Source organism: Schistocerca serialis, chromosome 3 (genome assembly GCF_023864345.2).
Source record: "Schistocerca serialis cubense isolate TAMUIC-IGC-003099 chromosome 3, iqSchSeri2.2, whole genome shotgun sequence".
Lineage (NCBI taxonomy): Eukaryota > Metazoa > Arthropoda > Insecta > Orthoptera > Acrididae > Schistocerca > Schistocerca serialis.
Window position 1 is genome coordinate 1,045,036,905 of NC_064640.1, and position 16,882 is coordinate 1,045,053,786.

The window sequence follows — 16,882 nt, forward strand, 5'->3', positions numbered from 1 at the left end:
AGTAAACCTGAAGTGAAGCATCGGAATCTAAAACTGGAATAACAAGAGAAGTTCAAATCATAGAAAGTTAGAGTGTAATCCACTTGTACTTAAGCCAGCATTGTGCCTTTTGTATTTAATTCGGATGCAATTTCTATGTTTCATCGTCAATAAGAAGGTCCAAGGGATACAGTAAATCTGAAGTGAAGCATCGGAATCTAAAACTGGACTCACAGGAGAGGTTCAAATCACAGAAAGTTAAAGTGTCAGTCCTCTTGTACTTAAGTCGGCATTGTGCCTTTTGTATTTAATTCGTATGCAATTTCTGTGTTTCAACGTCAATAAGAAGGTCCAAGGGATACAGTAAACCTGAAGTGAAGCACCGGAATCTAAAACTGGACTCACAGGAGGGGTTAAAATCATAGAAAGTTATAGTGTCAGTCCTCTTGCACTTAAGTAGGCATTGTGCCTTTTGTATTAAATTCGGATGCAATTTCTGTGTTTCATCGTCAATAAGAAGGTCCAAGGGATACAGTAAACCTGAAGTGAAGCATCGGAATCTAAAACTGGAATCACAGGAGAGGTTCAAATATTAGAAAGTTAGAGTGTCAGTCATCTTGTACTTAAGCCGGCATTGTGCCTTTTGTATTAAATTCGGATGCAATTTTTGTGTTTCATCGTCAATAAGAAGGTCCAAGGGATACAGTAAACCTGAAGTGAAGCATCGGAATCTAAATCTGGACTCACAGGACAGGTTCAAATCATAGAAAGTTAGATTGACAGTCCGCTTGTACTTAAGTCGGCATTGTGCCTTTTGTATTAAATTCGGATGCAATTTCTATTTTTCATCGTCAATAAGAAGGTCCAAGGGATACAGTAAACCTGAAGTGAAGCATCGGAATCTAAAACTGGCGTCACTGGAGTGGTTCCAATCATAGAAAGTTAGAGTGTCAGGCCCTTTGTACTTATGTCGGCAATGTGCCTTTTGTATTAAATTCGAATGCAATTTCTGTGTTTCATCGTCAATAAGAAGTTCCAAGTGATACAGTAAACTTGAAGTGAAGCATCGGAATATAAACTGGACTCACAGGGGAGGCTCAAATCATAGAAAGCTAGAGTGTAAGTCCTCTTGTACTTAAGTCGGCATTGTGCATTTTGTATTAAATTTGGATGCAATTTCTGTGTTTCATCGTCAATATGAAGGTCCAAGGGATACAGTAAACCTGAAGTAAAGCATCGGAATCTAAAACTGGACTCAAAGGACAGGTTCAAATCATAGAAAGTTAGAGTGTCAGTCCTCTTGTACTTAAGTCGGCATTGTGACTTTTGTCTTAAATTCGGATGCAATTTCTGTGTCTCATCGTCAATAAGAAGGTCCAAGGGATACAGTAAACCTGAAGTGAAGCATTGGAATCTAAAACTGGACTCACAGGAGAGGTTCAAATCATAGAAAGTTAGAGTGTCAGTCCTCTTGTACTTATGTCGTCATTGTGCCTTTTGTATTAAAATCGGATGCAATTTCTGTGCTTCATCGTCATAAGAAAGTCCAAGGGATACAGTAAACCTGAATTGAAGCATCGGAATCTAAATCTGGACTCACAGGACAGGTTCCAATCATAGAAAGTTAGAGTGACAGTCCGCTTGTACTTAAGTCGGCATTGTGCCTTTTGTATTAAATTCGGATGCAATTTCTATGTTTCATCGTCAATATGAAGGTCCAAGGGATACAGTAAACCTGAAGAGAAGCAACAGAATCTAAAACTAAACTCATAGGAGTGGTTCAAATCATAGAAAGTTTGAGTGTCTGTCCCTTTGTACTTAAGTCGGCCTCGTGCCTTTTGTATTAAATTCGGATGCAATTTCTGTGTTTCATCGACAATAAGAAGGCCCAAGGGATACAGTAAACCTGAAGTGAAGCATCGGATACTAAAACTGGAATCACAGGAGAGGTTCAAATCATAGAAAGTTAGAGTGTCAGTCATCTTGCACTTAAGCCGGCATTGTGCCTTTTGTATTAAATTCGGATGCAATTTCTGTGTTACATCGTCAATAAGAAGGTCCAAGGGATACAGTTAACCTGAAGTGAAGCATCGGAATCTGAAACTGGACTCACAGGAGAGGTTGAAATCATAGAAAGTTAGAGTGTCAATCCTCTTGTACTTAAGTCGGCATTGTGCCTTTTGTATTAAATTCGGATGCAATTTCTGTGTTTCATCGTCAGCAAGAAGATCCAAGGGAAACAGTAAACCTGAAGTGAAGCATCGTAATCTACAACTGGACTCACAAGCGATGTTCAAATCATAAAAAGTCAGAGTGTCAGTCCTCTTGTACTTAAGTCGGCATTGTGCCTTTTGTATTAAATTCGGATGCAATTTCTGTGTTTCATCGTCAATAAGATCGTCCAAGGAATACAGTTAACCAGATGTGAAGAATCGGAATCGAAAACTGGACTCCCAAGCGTGGTTCAAATCACAGAATGTTAGAGTGTCAGTCCTCTTGTGTTTAAGTCGGCATTGTGCCTTTTGTATTAAAATCGGATGCAATTTCTGTGCTTCATCGTCAATAAGAAGGTCCAAGGGATACAGTAAACCTGAAGTGAAGCATCGGAATCTAAATTTGGCCTCACAGGAGTGGTTCTAATCATAGAAGGTTAAAGGGTCAGTCCTCTTGTACTTAAGTCGGCATTGTGCATTTTGTATTAAATTCGGATGCAATTTCTGTGTTTCATCGTCAATAAGAAGGTTCGAGGGATACAGTGAACCTGAAGTAAATCATCGGAATCTAAAACTGGACTCACAGGAGAGGTTCAAATCATAGAAAGTTAGAGTGTCAGTCCTCTTGTACTTAAGTCGGCATTGTGACTTTGGTCTTAAATTCGGATGCAATTTCTGTGTCTCATCGTCAATAAGAAGGCCCAAGGGATACAGTAAACCTGAAGTGAAGAATCGGAATCAAAAACTGGAATAACAGGATAAGTTCAAATCATAGAAAGTTACAGTGTCTGTCCTCTTGTACTTAAGCCGGCATTGTGCCTTTTGTATTAAATTCGGATGCAATTTCTGTTTTTCATCGTCAATAAGAAGGTCCAAGGGATACAGTAAACCTGAAGTTAAGCATCGGAATCTAAAACTGGCCTCACAGGAGTGGTTCTAACCATAGAAAGTTAGAGTGTCAGTCCTCTTGTACTTAAGTCGGCATTGTGACTTTTGTCTTAAATTCGGATGCAATTTCTGTGTTTCATCGTCAATAAGAAGGCCCAAGGGATACAGTAAACCTGAAGTGAAGCATCAGAATCTAAAACTGGAATAACAGGAGAAGTTCAAATCATAGAAAGTTAGAGTGTCAGTCCTCTTGTACTTAAGCCAGCATTGTGCCTTTTGTATTTAATTCGGATGCAATTTCTGTGTTTCATCGTCAATAAGAAGGTCCAAGGGATACAGTAAACCTGAAGTGAAGCATCGGAATCTAAAACTGGACTCACAGGAGTGGTTCAAATCATAGAAAGTTAGAGTGTCAGTCCTCTTGTACTTAAGTCGGCATTGTGCCTTTTGTATTTAATTCGTATGCAATTTCTGTGTTTCATCGTCAATAAGAAGGTCCAAGTGATACAGTAAACCTGAAGTGAAGCACCGGAATCTAAGACTGGACTCACAGGAGGGGTTAAAATCATAGAAAGTTATAGTGTCAGTCCTCTTACACTTAAGTCGGCATTGTGCCTTTTGTATTAAATTCGGATGCAATTTCTGTGTTTCATCGTCAATAAGTAGGCCCACGGGATACAGTAAACCTGAAGTGAAGCATCGGAATCGAAAATTGGAATCACAGGAGAAGTTCAAATCTTAGAAAGTTAGAGTGTCAGTGCTATTGTACTTAAGTCGGCATTGTGCATTTTGTATTAAATTCGGATGCAATTTCTGTGTTTCATCGTCAATAAGAAGGTCCAAGGGATACAGTAAACCTGAAGTAAAGCATCGGAATCTAAAACTGGCCTCACAGGAGTGGTTCTAATCATAGGAAGTTAGAGTGTCAGTCCTCTTGTACCTAAGTCGGCATTGTGAATTTTGTATTAAATTCGGATGCAATTTATGTGTTTCAGCGTTAATACGAAGGCCCAAGGGATACAGTAAACATGAAGTGAAGCATCGGAATCTAAAACTGGAATCACAGCAGAAGTTCAAATCATAGAAAGTTAGAGTGTCAGTCCTCTTGTACTTAAGCCGGCATTGTGCCTTTTGTATTGAATTCAGATGCAATTTCTGTTTTCATCGTCAATAACAAGGTCCAAGGGATACAGTAAACCTGAAGTGAAGCATCGGAATCTAAAACTGGACTCACAGGAGAGGTTCAAATCATAGAAAGTTAGAGTGTCAGTCCTCTTGTACTTAAGTCGGCATTGTGCCTTTTGCATTAAATACGGATGAAATTTCTGTGATTAATCGTCAATAAGAAGGTCCAAGGGATACAGTAAACCTGAAGTGAAGCATCGGAATCTAAAACTGGCCTCACAGGAGTGGTTCAAATCATATAAAGTTAGAGTGTCAGTCCTCTTGTACTTAAGTCGGCATTGTGCATTTTGTATTAAATTCGGATGCAATTTCTGTGTTTCATCGTCAATAAGAAGGTCCAAGGGATACAGTAAACCTGAAGTAAAGCATCGGAATCTAAAACTGGACTCACAGGAGAGGTTCAAATCATAGAAAGTTAGAGTGTCAGTCCTCTTGTACTTAAGTCGGCATTGTGACTTTTGTCTTAAATTCGGATGCAATTTCTGTGTTTCATCGTCAATAAGAAGGCCCAAGGGATACAGTAAACCTGAAGTGAAGCATCGGAATCTAAAACTGGAATAACAGGAGAAGTTTAAATCATAGAAAGTTAGAGTGTCAGTCCTCTTGTACTTAAGCCAGCATTGTGCCTTTTGTATTAAATTCGGATGCAATTTCTGTGTTTCATCGTCAATAAGAAGGTCCAAGGGATACAGTAAACCTGAAGTGAAGCATCGGAATCTAAAACTGGAATCACAGGAGAGGTTCAAATCATAGAAAGTTAGAGTGTCAGTCATCTTGTACTTAAGCCGGCATTGTGCCTTTTGTATTAAATTCGGATGCAATTTCTGTGTTTCATCGTCAATAAGAAGGTCCAAGGGATACAGTAAACCTGAAGTGAAGCATCGGAATCAGAAACTGGACTCACAGGAGAGGTTCAAATCATAGAAAATTAGAGTGTCAGTCCTCTTGTACTTAAGTCGGCATTGTGCCTTTTGTATTAAATTCGGATGTAATTTCTGTTTTTCATCGTCAATAAGAAGGTCCAAGGGATACAGTAAACCTGAAGTGAAGCATCGGAATCTAAAACTGGCCTCACAGGAGTGGTTCTAATCATAGAAAGTTAGAGTGTCAGTCCTCTTGTACTTATGTCGGCAATGTGCCTTTTGTATTAAATTCGAATGCAATTTCTGTGTTTCATCGTCAATAAGAAGGTCCAAGTGATACAGTAAACTTGAAGTTAAGCATCGGAATATAAACTGGACTCACAGGAGAGGCTCAAATCATAGAAAGCTAGAGTGTAAGTCCTCTTGTACTTAAGTCGGCATTGTGCATTTTGTATTAAATTTGGATGCAATTTCTGTGTTTCATCGTCAATATGAAGGTCCAAGGGATACAGTAAACCTGCAGTAAAGCATCGGAATCTAAAACTGGACTCAAAGGACAGGTTCAAATTATAGAAAGTTAGAGTGTCAGTCCTCTTGTACTTAAGTCGGCATTGTGACATTTGTCTTAAATTCGGATGCAATTTCTGTGTTTCATCGTCAATAAGAAGGCCCAAGGGATACAGTAAAACTGAAGTTAAGCATCGGAATCTAAAACTGGAATAACAGGAGAAGTTCAAATCATAGAAAGTTAGAGTGTCATCCTCTTGTACTTAAGGCAGCATTGTGCCTTTTGTATTTAATTCGGATGCAATTTCTGTGTTCCATCGTCAAAAAGAAGGTCCAAGGGATACAGTAAACCTGAAGTGAAGCATCGGAATCTAAAACTGGACTCACAGGAGAGGTTCAAATCATAGAAAGTTAGAGTGTCAGTCCTCTTGTACTTAAGTCGGCATTGTGCCTTTTGTATTTAATTCGTATGCAATTTCTGTGTTTCAACGTCAATAAGAAGGTCCAAGGGATACAGTAAACCTGAAGTGAAGCACCGGAATCTAAAACTGGACTCACAGGAGGGGTTAAAATCATAGAAAGTTATAGTGTCAGTCCTCTTGCACTTAAGTCGGCATTGTGCCTTTTGTATTAAATTCGGATGCAATTTCTGTGTTTCATCGTCAATAAGTAGGCCCACGGGATACAGTAAACCTGAAGTGAAGCATCGGAATCTAAAACTGGAATCACAGGAGAAGTTATAATCTTAGAAAGTTAGAGTGTCAGTGCTATTGTACTTAAGTCGGCATTGTGCATTTTGTATTAAATTCGGATGCAATTTCTGTGTTTCATCGTCAATAAGAAGGTCCAAGGGATGCAGTAAACCTGAAGTAAAGCATCGGAATCTAAAACTGGCCTCACAGGAGTGGTTCTAATCATAGGAAGTTAGAGTGTCAGTCCTCTTGTACCTATGTCGGCATTCTGCATTTTGTATTAAATTCGGATGCAATTTCTGTGTTTCATCGTCAATAAGAAGGTCCAAGTGGTACAGTACACCTGAAGTGAAACATCGGAATCTAAAACTGGACTCACAGGAGAGGTTCAAATCATAGCAACTTAGAGTGGCAGTACTCTTGTACTTAAGTCGGCATTGTGCCTTTTGTATTAAATTCGGATGCAATTTCTGTGTTTCATCGTCAATGAGAAGGTCCAAGGGATACAGTACACCTGTAGTGAAGCATCGGCATCTAAGAATGGACTCACAGGAGAGGTTCAAATCATAGAAAGTTAGAGTGTCAGTCCTCTTGTACTTAAGTCGCCATTGTGCCTTTTGTATTAAATTCGGATGCAATTTCTGTGTTTCATCGTCAATAAGAAGATCCAAGGGATACAGTAAACCTGAAGTGAAGCATCGGAAACTAAAACTGGAATCACAGGAGAGGTTCAAATCATAGAAAGTTAGAGAGTCAGTCATCTTGCACGTAAGCCGGCATTGTGCCTTTTGTATTAAATTCGGATGCAATTTCTGTGTTTCATCGTCAATAAGTAGGCCCACGGGATACAGTAAACCTGAAGTGAAGCATCGGAATCTAAAACTGGAATCACAGGAGAAGTTCAAATCTTAGAAAATTAGAGTGTCAGTGCTATTGTACTTAAGTCGGCATTGTGCATTTTGTATTAAATTCGGATGCAATTTCTGTGTTTCATCGTCAATAAGAAGGTCCAAGGGATACAGTAAACCTGAAGTAAAGCATCGGAATCTAAAACTGGCCTCACAGGAGTGTTTCTAATCATAGGAAGTTAGAGTGTCAATCCTCTTGTACCTAATTCGGCATTGTGCATTTTGTATTAAATTCGGATGCAATTTCTGTGTTTCATCGTCAATAAGAAGGTCCAAGTGATACAGTACACCTGAAGTGAAACATCGGAATCTAAAACTGGACTCACAGGAGAGGTTCAAATCATAGCAACTTAGAGTGTCAGTCCTCTTGTACTTAAGTCGGCATTGTGCCTTTTGTATTAAATTCGGATGCAATTTCTGTGTTTCATCGTCAATGAGAAGGTCCTAGGGATACAGTAAACCTGAAGTGAAGAATCGGAATCAAAAACTGGAATAACAGGATAAGTTCAAATCTTAGAAAGTTACAGTGTCTGTCCTCTTGTACTTAAGCCGGCATTGTGCCTTTTGTATTAAATTCGGATGCAATTTCTGTGTTTCGTCGTCAATAAGAAGGTCCAAGGGATACAGTAAACCTGAAGTGAAGCATCGGAATCAGAAACTGGACTCACAGGAGAGGTTCAAATCAAAGAAAATTAGAGTGTCAGTCCTCTTGTACTTAAGTCGGCATTGTGCCTTTTGTATTAAATTCGGATGCAATTTCTGTTTTTCATCGTCAATAAGAAGGTCCAAGGGATACAGTAAACCTGAAGTTAAGCATCGGAATCTAAAACTGGCCTCACAGGAGTGGTTCTAACCATAGAAAGTTAGCGTGTCAGTCCTCTTGTACTTAAGTCGGCATTGTGACTTTTGTCTTAAATTCGGATGCAATTTCTGTGTTTCATCGTCAATAAGAAGGCCCAAGGGATACAGTAAACCTGAAGTGAAGCATCAGAATCTAAAACTGGAATAACAGGAGAAGTTCAAATCATAGAAAGTTAGAGTGTCAGTCCTCTTGTACTTAAGCCAGCATTGTGCCTTTTGTATTTAATTCGGATGCAATTTCTGTGTTTCATCGTCAATAAGAAGGTCCAAGGGATACAGTAAACCTGAAGTGAAGCATCGGAATCTAAAACTGGACTCACAGGAGTGGTTCAAATCATAGAAAGTTAGAGTGTCAGTCCTCTTGTACTTAAGTCGGCATTGTGCCTTTTGTATTTAATTCGTATGCAATTTCTGTGTTTCATCGTCAATAAGAAGGTCCAAGTGATACAGTAAACCTGAAGTGAAGCACCGGAATCTAAGACTGGACTCACAGGAGGGGTTAAAATCATAGAAAGTTATAGTGTCAGTCCTCTTACACTTAAGTCGGCATTGTGCCTTTTGTATTAAATTCGGATGCAATTTCTGTGTTTCATCGTCAATAAGTAGGCCCACGGGATACAGTAAACCTGAAGTGAAGCATCGGAATCGAAAATTGGAATCACAGGAGAAGTTCAAATCTTAGAAAGTTAGAGTGTCAGTGCTATTGTACTTAAGTCGGCATTGTGCATTTTGTATTAAATTCGGATGCAATTTCTGTGTTTCATCGTCAATAAGAAGGTCCAAGGGATACAGTAAACCTGAAGTAAAGCATCGGAATCTAAAACTGGCCTCACAGGAGTGGTTCTAATCATAGGAAGTTAGAGTGTCAGTCCTCTTGTACCTAAGTCGGCATTGTGAATTTTGTATTAAATTCGGATGCAATTTATGTGTTTCAGCGTTAATACGAAGGCCCAAGGGATACAGTAAACCTGAAGTGAAGCATCGGAATCTAAAACTGGAATCACAGCAGAAGTTCAAATCATAGAAAGTTAGAGTGTCAGTCCTCTTGTACTTAAGCCGGCATTGTGCCTTTTGTATTGAATTCAGATGCAATTTCTGTTTTCATCGTCAATAACAAGGTCCAAGGGATACAGTAAACCTGAAGTGAATCATCGGAATCTAAAACTGGACTCACAGGAGAGGTTCAAATCATAGAAAGTTAGAGTGTCAGTCCTCTTGTACTTAAGTCGGCATTGTGCCTTTTGCATTAAATACGGATGAAATTTCTGTGATTAATCGTCAATAAGAAGGTCCAAGGGATACAGTAAACCTGAAGTGAAGCATCGGAATCTAAAACTGGCCTCACAGGAGTGGTTCAAATCATATAAAGTTAGAGTGTCAGTCCTCTTGTACTTAAGTCGGCATTGTGCATTTTGTATTAAATTCGGATGCAATTTCTGTGTTTCATCGTCAATAAGAAGGTCCAAGGGATACAGTAAACCTGAAGTAAAGCATCGGAATCTAAAACTGGACTCACAGGAGAGGTTCAAATCATAGAAAGTTAGAGTGTCAGTCCTCTTGTACTTAAGTCGGCATTGTGACTTTTGTCTTAAATTCGGATGCAATTTCTGTGTTTCATCGTCAATAAGAAGGCCCAAGGGATACAGTAAACCTGAAGTGAAGCAACGGAATCTAAAACTGGAATAACAGGAGAAGTTTAAATCATAGAAAGTTAGAGTGTCAGTCCTCTTGTACTTAAGCCAGCATTGTGCCTTTTGTATTAAATTCGGATGCAATTTCTGTGTTTCATCGTCAATAAGAAGGTCCAAGGGATACAGTAAACCTGAAGTGAAGCATCGGAATCTAAAACTGGAATCACAGGAGAGGTTCAAATCATAGAAAGTTAGAGTGTCAGTCATCTTGTACTTAAGCCGGCATTGTGCCTTTTGTATTAAATTCGGATGCAATTTCTGTGTTTCATCGTCAATAAGAAGGTCCAAGGGATACAGTAAACCTGAAGTGAAGCATCGGAATCAGAAACTGGACTCACAGGAGAGGTTCAAATCATAGAAAATTAGAGTGTCAGTCCTCTTGTACTTAAGTCGGCATTGTGCGTTTTGTATTAAATTCGGATGTAATTTCTGTTTTTCATCGTCAATAAGAAGGTCCAAGGGATACAGTAAACCTGAAGTGAAGCATCGGAATCTAAAACTGGCCTCACAGGAGTGGTTCTAATCATAGAAAGTTAGAGTGTCAGTCCTCTTGTACTTATGTCGGCAATGTGCCTTTTGTATTAAATTCGAATGCAATTTCTGTGTTTCATCGTCAATAAGAAGGTCCAAGTGATACAGTAAACTTGAAGTTAAGCATCGGAATATAAACTGGACTCACAGGAGAGGCTCAAATCATAGAAAGCTAGAGTGTAAGTCCTCTTGTACTTAAGTCGGCATTGTGCATTTTGTATTAAATTTGGATGCAATTTCTGTGTTTCATCGTCAATATGAAGGTCCAAGGGATACAGTAAACCTGCAGTAAAGCATCGGAATCTAAAACTGGACTCAAAGGACAGGTTCAAATTATAGAAAGTTAGAGTGTCAGTCCTCTTGTACTTAAGTCGGCATTGTGACATTTGTCTTAAATTCGGATGCAATTTCTGTGTTTCATCGTCAATAAGAAGGCCCAAGGGATACAGTAAAACTGAAGTTAAGCATCGGAATCTAAAACTGGAATAACAGGAGAAGTTCAAATCATAGAAAGTTAGAGTGTCATCCTCTTGTACTTAAGCCAGCATTGTGCCTTTTGTATTTAATTCGGATGCAATTTCTGTGTTCCATCGTCAAAAAGAAGGTCCAAGGGATACAGTAAACCTGAAGTGAAGCATCGGAATCTAAAACTGGACTCACAGGAGAGGTTCAAATCATAGAAAGTTAGAGTGTCAGTCCTCTTGTACTTAAGTCGGCATTGTGCCTTTTGTATTTAATTCGTATGCAATTTCTGTGTTTCAACGTCAATAAGAAGGTCCAAGGGATACAGTAAACCTGAAGTGAAGCACCGGAATCTAAAACTGGACTCACAGGAGGGGTTAAAATCATAGAAAGTTATAGTGTCAGTCCTCTTGCACTTAAGTCGGCATTGTGCCTTTTGTATTAAATTCGGATGCAATTTCTGTGTTTCATCGTCAATAAGTAGGCCCACGGGATACAGTAAACCTGAAGTGAAGCATCGGAATCTAAAACTGGAATCACAGGAGAAGTTATAATCTTAGAAAGTTAGAGTGTCAGTGCTATTCTACTTAAGTCGGCATTGTGCATTTTGTATTAAATTCGGATGCAATTTCTGTGTTTCATCGTCAATAAGAAGGTCCAAGGGATACAGTAAACCTGAAGTAAAGCATCGGAATCTAAAACTGGCCTCACAGGAGTGGTTCTAATCATAGGAAGTTAGAGTGTCAGTCCTCTTGTACCTATGTAGGCATTCTGCATTTTGTATTAAATTCGGATGCAATTTCTGTGTTTCATCGTCAATAAGAAGGTCCAAGTGGTACAGTACACCTGAAGTGAAACATCGGAATCTAAAACTGGACTCACAGGAGAGGTTCAAATCATAGCAACTTAGAGTGGCAGTACTCTTGTACTTAAGTCGGCATTGTGCCTTTTGTATTAAATTCGGATGCAATTTCTGTGTTTCATCGTCAATGAGAAGGTCCAAGGGATACAGTACACCTGTAGTGAAGCATCGGCATCTAAGAATGGACTCACAGGAGAGGTTCAAATCATAGAAAGTTAGAGTGTCAGTCCTCTTGTACTTAAGTCGCCATTGTGCCTTTTGTATTAAATTCGGATGCAATTTCTGTGTTTCATCGTCAATAAGAAGATCCAAGGGATACAGTAAACCTGAAGTGAAGCATCGGAAACTAAAACTGGAATCACAGGAGAGGTTCAAATCATAGAAAGTTAGAGAGTCAGTCATCTTGCACGTAAGCCGGCATTGTGCCTTTTGTATTAAATTCGGATGCAATTTCTGTGTTTCATCGTCAATAAGTAGGCCCACGGGATACAGTAAACCTGAAGTGAAGCATCGGAATCTAAAACTGGAATCACAGGAGAGGTTCAAATCATAGAAAGTTAGAGTGTCAGTCATCTTGTACTTAAGCCGGCATTGTGCCTTTTGTATTAAATTCGGATGCAATTTCTGTGTTTCATCGTCAATAAGAAGGTCCAAGGGATACAGTAAACCTGAAGTGAAGCATCGGAATCAGAAACTGGACTCACAGGAGAGGTTCAAATCATAGAAAATTAGAGTGTCAGTCCTCTTGTACTTAAGTCGGCATTGTGCCTTTTGTATTAAATTCGGATGTAATTTCTGTTTTTCATCGTCAATAAGAAGGTCCAAGGGATACAGTAAACCTGAAGTGAAGCATCGGAATCTAAAACTGGCCTCACAGGAGTGGTTCTAATCATAGAAAGTTAGAGTGTCAGTCCTCTTGTACTTATGTCGGCAATGTGCCTTTTGTATTAAATTCGAATGCAATTTCTGTGTTTCATCGTCAATAAGAAGGTCCAAGTGATACAGTAAACTTGAAGTTAAGCATCGGAATATAAACTGGACTCACAGGAGAGGCTCAAATCATAGAAAGCTAGAGTGTAAGTCCTCTTGTACTTAAGTCGGCATTGTGCATTTTGTATTAAATTTGGATGCAATTTCTGTGTTTCATCGTCAATATGAAGGTCCAAGGGATACAGTAAACCTGCAGTAAAGCATCGGAATCTAAAACTGGACTCAAAGGACAGGTTCAAATTATAGAAAGTTAGAGTGTCAGTCCTCTTGTACTTAAGTCGGCATTGTGACATTTGTCTTAAATTCGGATGCAATTTCTGTGTTTCATCGTCAATAAGAAGGCCCAAGGGATACAGTAAAACTGAAGTTAAGCATCGGAATCTAAAACTGGAATAACAGGAGAAGTTCAAATCATAGAAAGTTAGAGTGTCATCCTCTTGTACTTAAGCCAGCATTGTGCCTTTTGTATTTAATTCGGATGCAATTTCTGTGTTCCATCGTCAAAAAGAAGGTCCAAGGGATACAGTAAACCTGAAGTGAAGCATCGGAATCTAAAACTGGACTCACAGGAGAGGTTCAAATCATAGAAAGTTAGAGTGTCAGTCCTCTTGTACTTAAGTCGGCATTGTGCCTTTTGTATTTAATTCGTATGCAATTTCTGTGTTTCAACGTCAATAAGAAGGTCCAAGGGATACAGTAAACCTGAAGTGAAGCACCGGAATCTAAAACTGGACTCACAGGAGGGGTTAAAATCATAGAAAGTTATAGTGTCAGTCCTCTTGCACTTAAGTCGGCATTGTGCCTTTTGTATTAAATTCGGATGCAATTTCTGTGTTTCATCGTCAATAAGTAGGCCCACGGGATACAGTAAACCTGAAGTGAAGCATCGGAATCTAAAACTGGAATCACAGGAGAAGTTATAATCTTAGAAAGTTAGAGTGTCAGTGCTATTGTACTTAAGTCGGCATTGTGCATTTTGTATTAAATTCGGATGCAATTTCTGTGTTTCATCGTCAATAAGAAGGTCCAAGGGATACAGTAAACCTGAAGTAAAGCATCGGAATCTAAAACTGGCCTCACAGGAGTGGTTCTAATCATAGGAAGTTAGAGTGTCAGTCCTCTTGTACCTATGTAGGCATTCTGCATTTTGTATTAAATTCGGATGCAATTTCTGTGTTTCATCGTCAATAAGAAGGTCCAAGTGGTACAGTACACCTGAAGTGAAACATCGGAATCTAAAACTGGACTCACAGGAGAGGTTCAAATCATAGCAACTTAGGGTGGCAGTACTCTTGTACTTAAGTCGGCATTGTGCCTTTTGTATTAAATTCGGATGCAATTTCTGTGTTTCATCGTCAATGAGAAGGTCCAAGGGATACAGTACACCTGTAGTGAAGCATCGGCATCTAAGAATGGACTCACAGGAGAGGTTCAAATCATAGAAAGTTAGAGTGTCAGTCCTCTTGTACTTAAGTCGCCATTGTGCCTTTTGTATTAAATTCGGATGCAATTTCTGTGTTTCATCGTCAATAAGAAGATCCAAGGGATACAGTAAACCTGAAGTGAAGCATCGGAAACTAAAACTGGAATCACAGGAGAGGTTCAAATCATAGAAAGTTAGAGAGTCAGTCATCTTGCACGTAAGCCGGCATTGTGCCTTTTGTATTAAATTCGGATGCAATTTCTGTGTTTCATCGTCAATAAGTAGGCCCACGGGATACAGTAAACCTGAAGTGAAGCATCGGAATCTAAAACTGGAATCACAGGAGAAGTTCAAATCTTAGAAAATTAGAGTGTCAGTGCTATTGTACTTAAGTCGGCATTGTGCATTTTGTATTAAATTCGGATGCAATTTCTGTGTTTCATCGTCAATAAGAAGGTCCAAGGGATACAGTAAACCTGAAGTAAAGCATCGGAATCTAAAACTGGCCTCACAGGAGTGTTTCTAATCATAGGAAGTTAGAGTGTCAATCCTCTTGTACCTAATTCGGCATTGTGCATTTTGTATTAAATTCGGATGCAATTTCTGTGTTTCATCGTCAATAAGAAGGTCCAAGTGATACAGTACACCTGAAGTGAAACATCGGAATCTAAAACTGGACTCACAGGAGAGGTTCAAATCATAGCAACTTAGAGTGTCAGTCCTCTTGTACTTAAGTCGGCATTGTGCCTTTTGTATTAAATTCGGATGCAATTTCTGTGTTTCATCGTCAATGAGAAGGTCCTAGGGATACAGTAAACCTGTAGTGAAGCATCGGCATCTAAGAATGGACTCACAGGAGAGGTTCAATTCATAGAAAGTTAGAGTGTCAGTCCTCTTGTACTTGAGTCGCCATTGTGCCTTTTGTATTAAATTCGGATGCAATTTCTGTGTTTCATCGTCAATAAGAAGATCCAAGGGATACAGTAAACCTGAAGTGAAGCATCGGAATCTAAAACTGGCCTCACAGGAGTGGTTCAAATCATAGAAAGTAAGAGTGTCAGTCATCTTGTACTTAAGTCGGCATTGTGCCTTTTGTATTAAATTCGGATGCAATTTCTGTGTTTCATCGTCAAAAAGAAGGTCAAGGAAACAGTTAACCTGAAGTGAAGCATCGGAATCTAAAACTGGAATCACAGTAGAAGTTCAAATCATAGAAAGTTAGAGTGTCAGTCCTCTTGTACTTAAGCCGGCATTGTGCCTTTTGTATTAAATTCAGATGCAATTTCTGTGTTTCATCGTCAATAAGAAGGTCCAAGGGATACAGTAAACCTGAAGTGAAGCATCGGAATCTAAAACTGGACCCACAGGAGAGGTTCAAATCATAGAAAGTTAGAGTGGCAGTACTCTTGTACTTAAGTCGGCATTGTGCCTTTTGCATTAAATACGGATGAAATTTCTGTGTTTCATCGTCAATAAGAAGGTCCAAGGGATACAGTAAACCTGAAGTGAAGCATCGGAATCTAAATCTGGCCTCAGAGGAGTGGTTCAAATCATATAAAGTTAGAGTGTCAGTCCTCTTGTACTTAAGTCGGCATTGTGCATTTTGTATTAAATTCGGATGCTATTTCTGTGTTTCATCGTCAATAAGAAGGTCCAAGGTATACAGTAAACCTGAAGTAAAGCATCGGAATCTAAAACTGGACTCACAGGAGAGGTTCAAATCATAGAAAGTTAGAGTGTCAGTCCTCTTGTACTTAAGTCGGCATTGTGACTTTTGTCTTAAATTCGGATGCAATTTCTGTGTTTCATCGTCAATAAGAAGGCCCAAGGGATACAGTAAACCAGAAGTGAAGCATCGGAATCTAAAACTGGAATAACAGGAGAAGTTTAAATCATAGACAGTTAGAGTGTCAGTCCTCTTGTACTTAAGCCAGCATTGTGCCTTTTGTATTAAATTCGGATGCAATATCTGTGTTTCATCGTCAATAAGAAGGTCCAAGGGATACAGTAAACCTGAAGTGAAGCATCGGAATCTAAAACTGGAATCACAGGAGAGGTTCAAATCATAGAAAGTAAGAGTGTCAGTCATCTTGTACTTAAGCCGGCATTGTGCCTTTTGTATTAAATTCGGATGCAATTTCTGTGTTTCATCGTCAATAAGAAGGTCCAAGGGATACATTAAACCTGAAGTGAAGCATCGGAATAAGAAACTGGACTCACAGGAGAGGTTCAAATCATAGAAAATTAGAGTGTCAGTCCTCTTGTACTTAAGTCGGCATTGTGCCTTTTGTATTAAATTCGGATGCAATTTCTGTTTTTCATCGTCAATAAGAAGGTCCAAGGGATACAGTAAACCTGAAGTGAAGCATCGGAATCTAAAACTGGCCTCACAGGAGTGGTTCTAATCATAGAAAGTTAGAGTGTCAGTCCTCTTGTACTTAAGTCGGCATTGTGACTTTTGTCTTAAATTCGGATGCAATTTCTGTGTTTCATCGTCAATAAGAAGGCCCAAGGGATACAGTAAACCTGAAGTGAAGCATCGGAATCTAAAACTGGAATAACAAGAGAAGTTCAAATCATAGAAAGTTAGAGTGTAATCCTCTTGTACCTAAGCCAGCATTGTGCCTTTTGTATTTAATTCGGATGCAAATTCTATGTTTCATCGTCAATAAGAAGGTCCAAGGGATACAGTAAATCTGAAGTGAAGCATCGGAATCTAAAACTGGACTCACAGGAGAGGTTCAAATCACAGAAAGTTAAAGTGTCAGTCCTCTTGTACTTAAGTCGGCATTGTGCCTTTTGTATTTAATTCGTATGCAATTTCTGT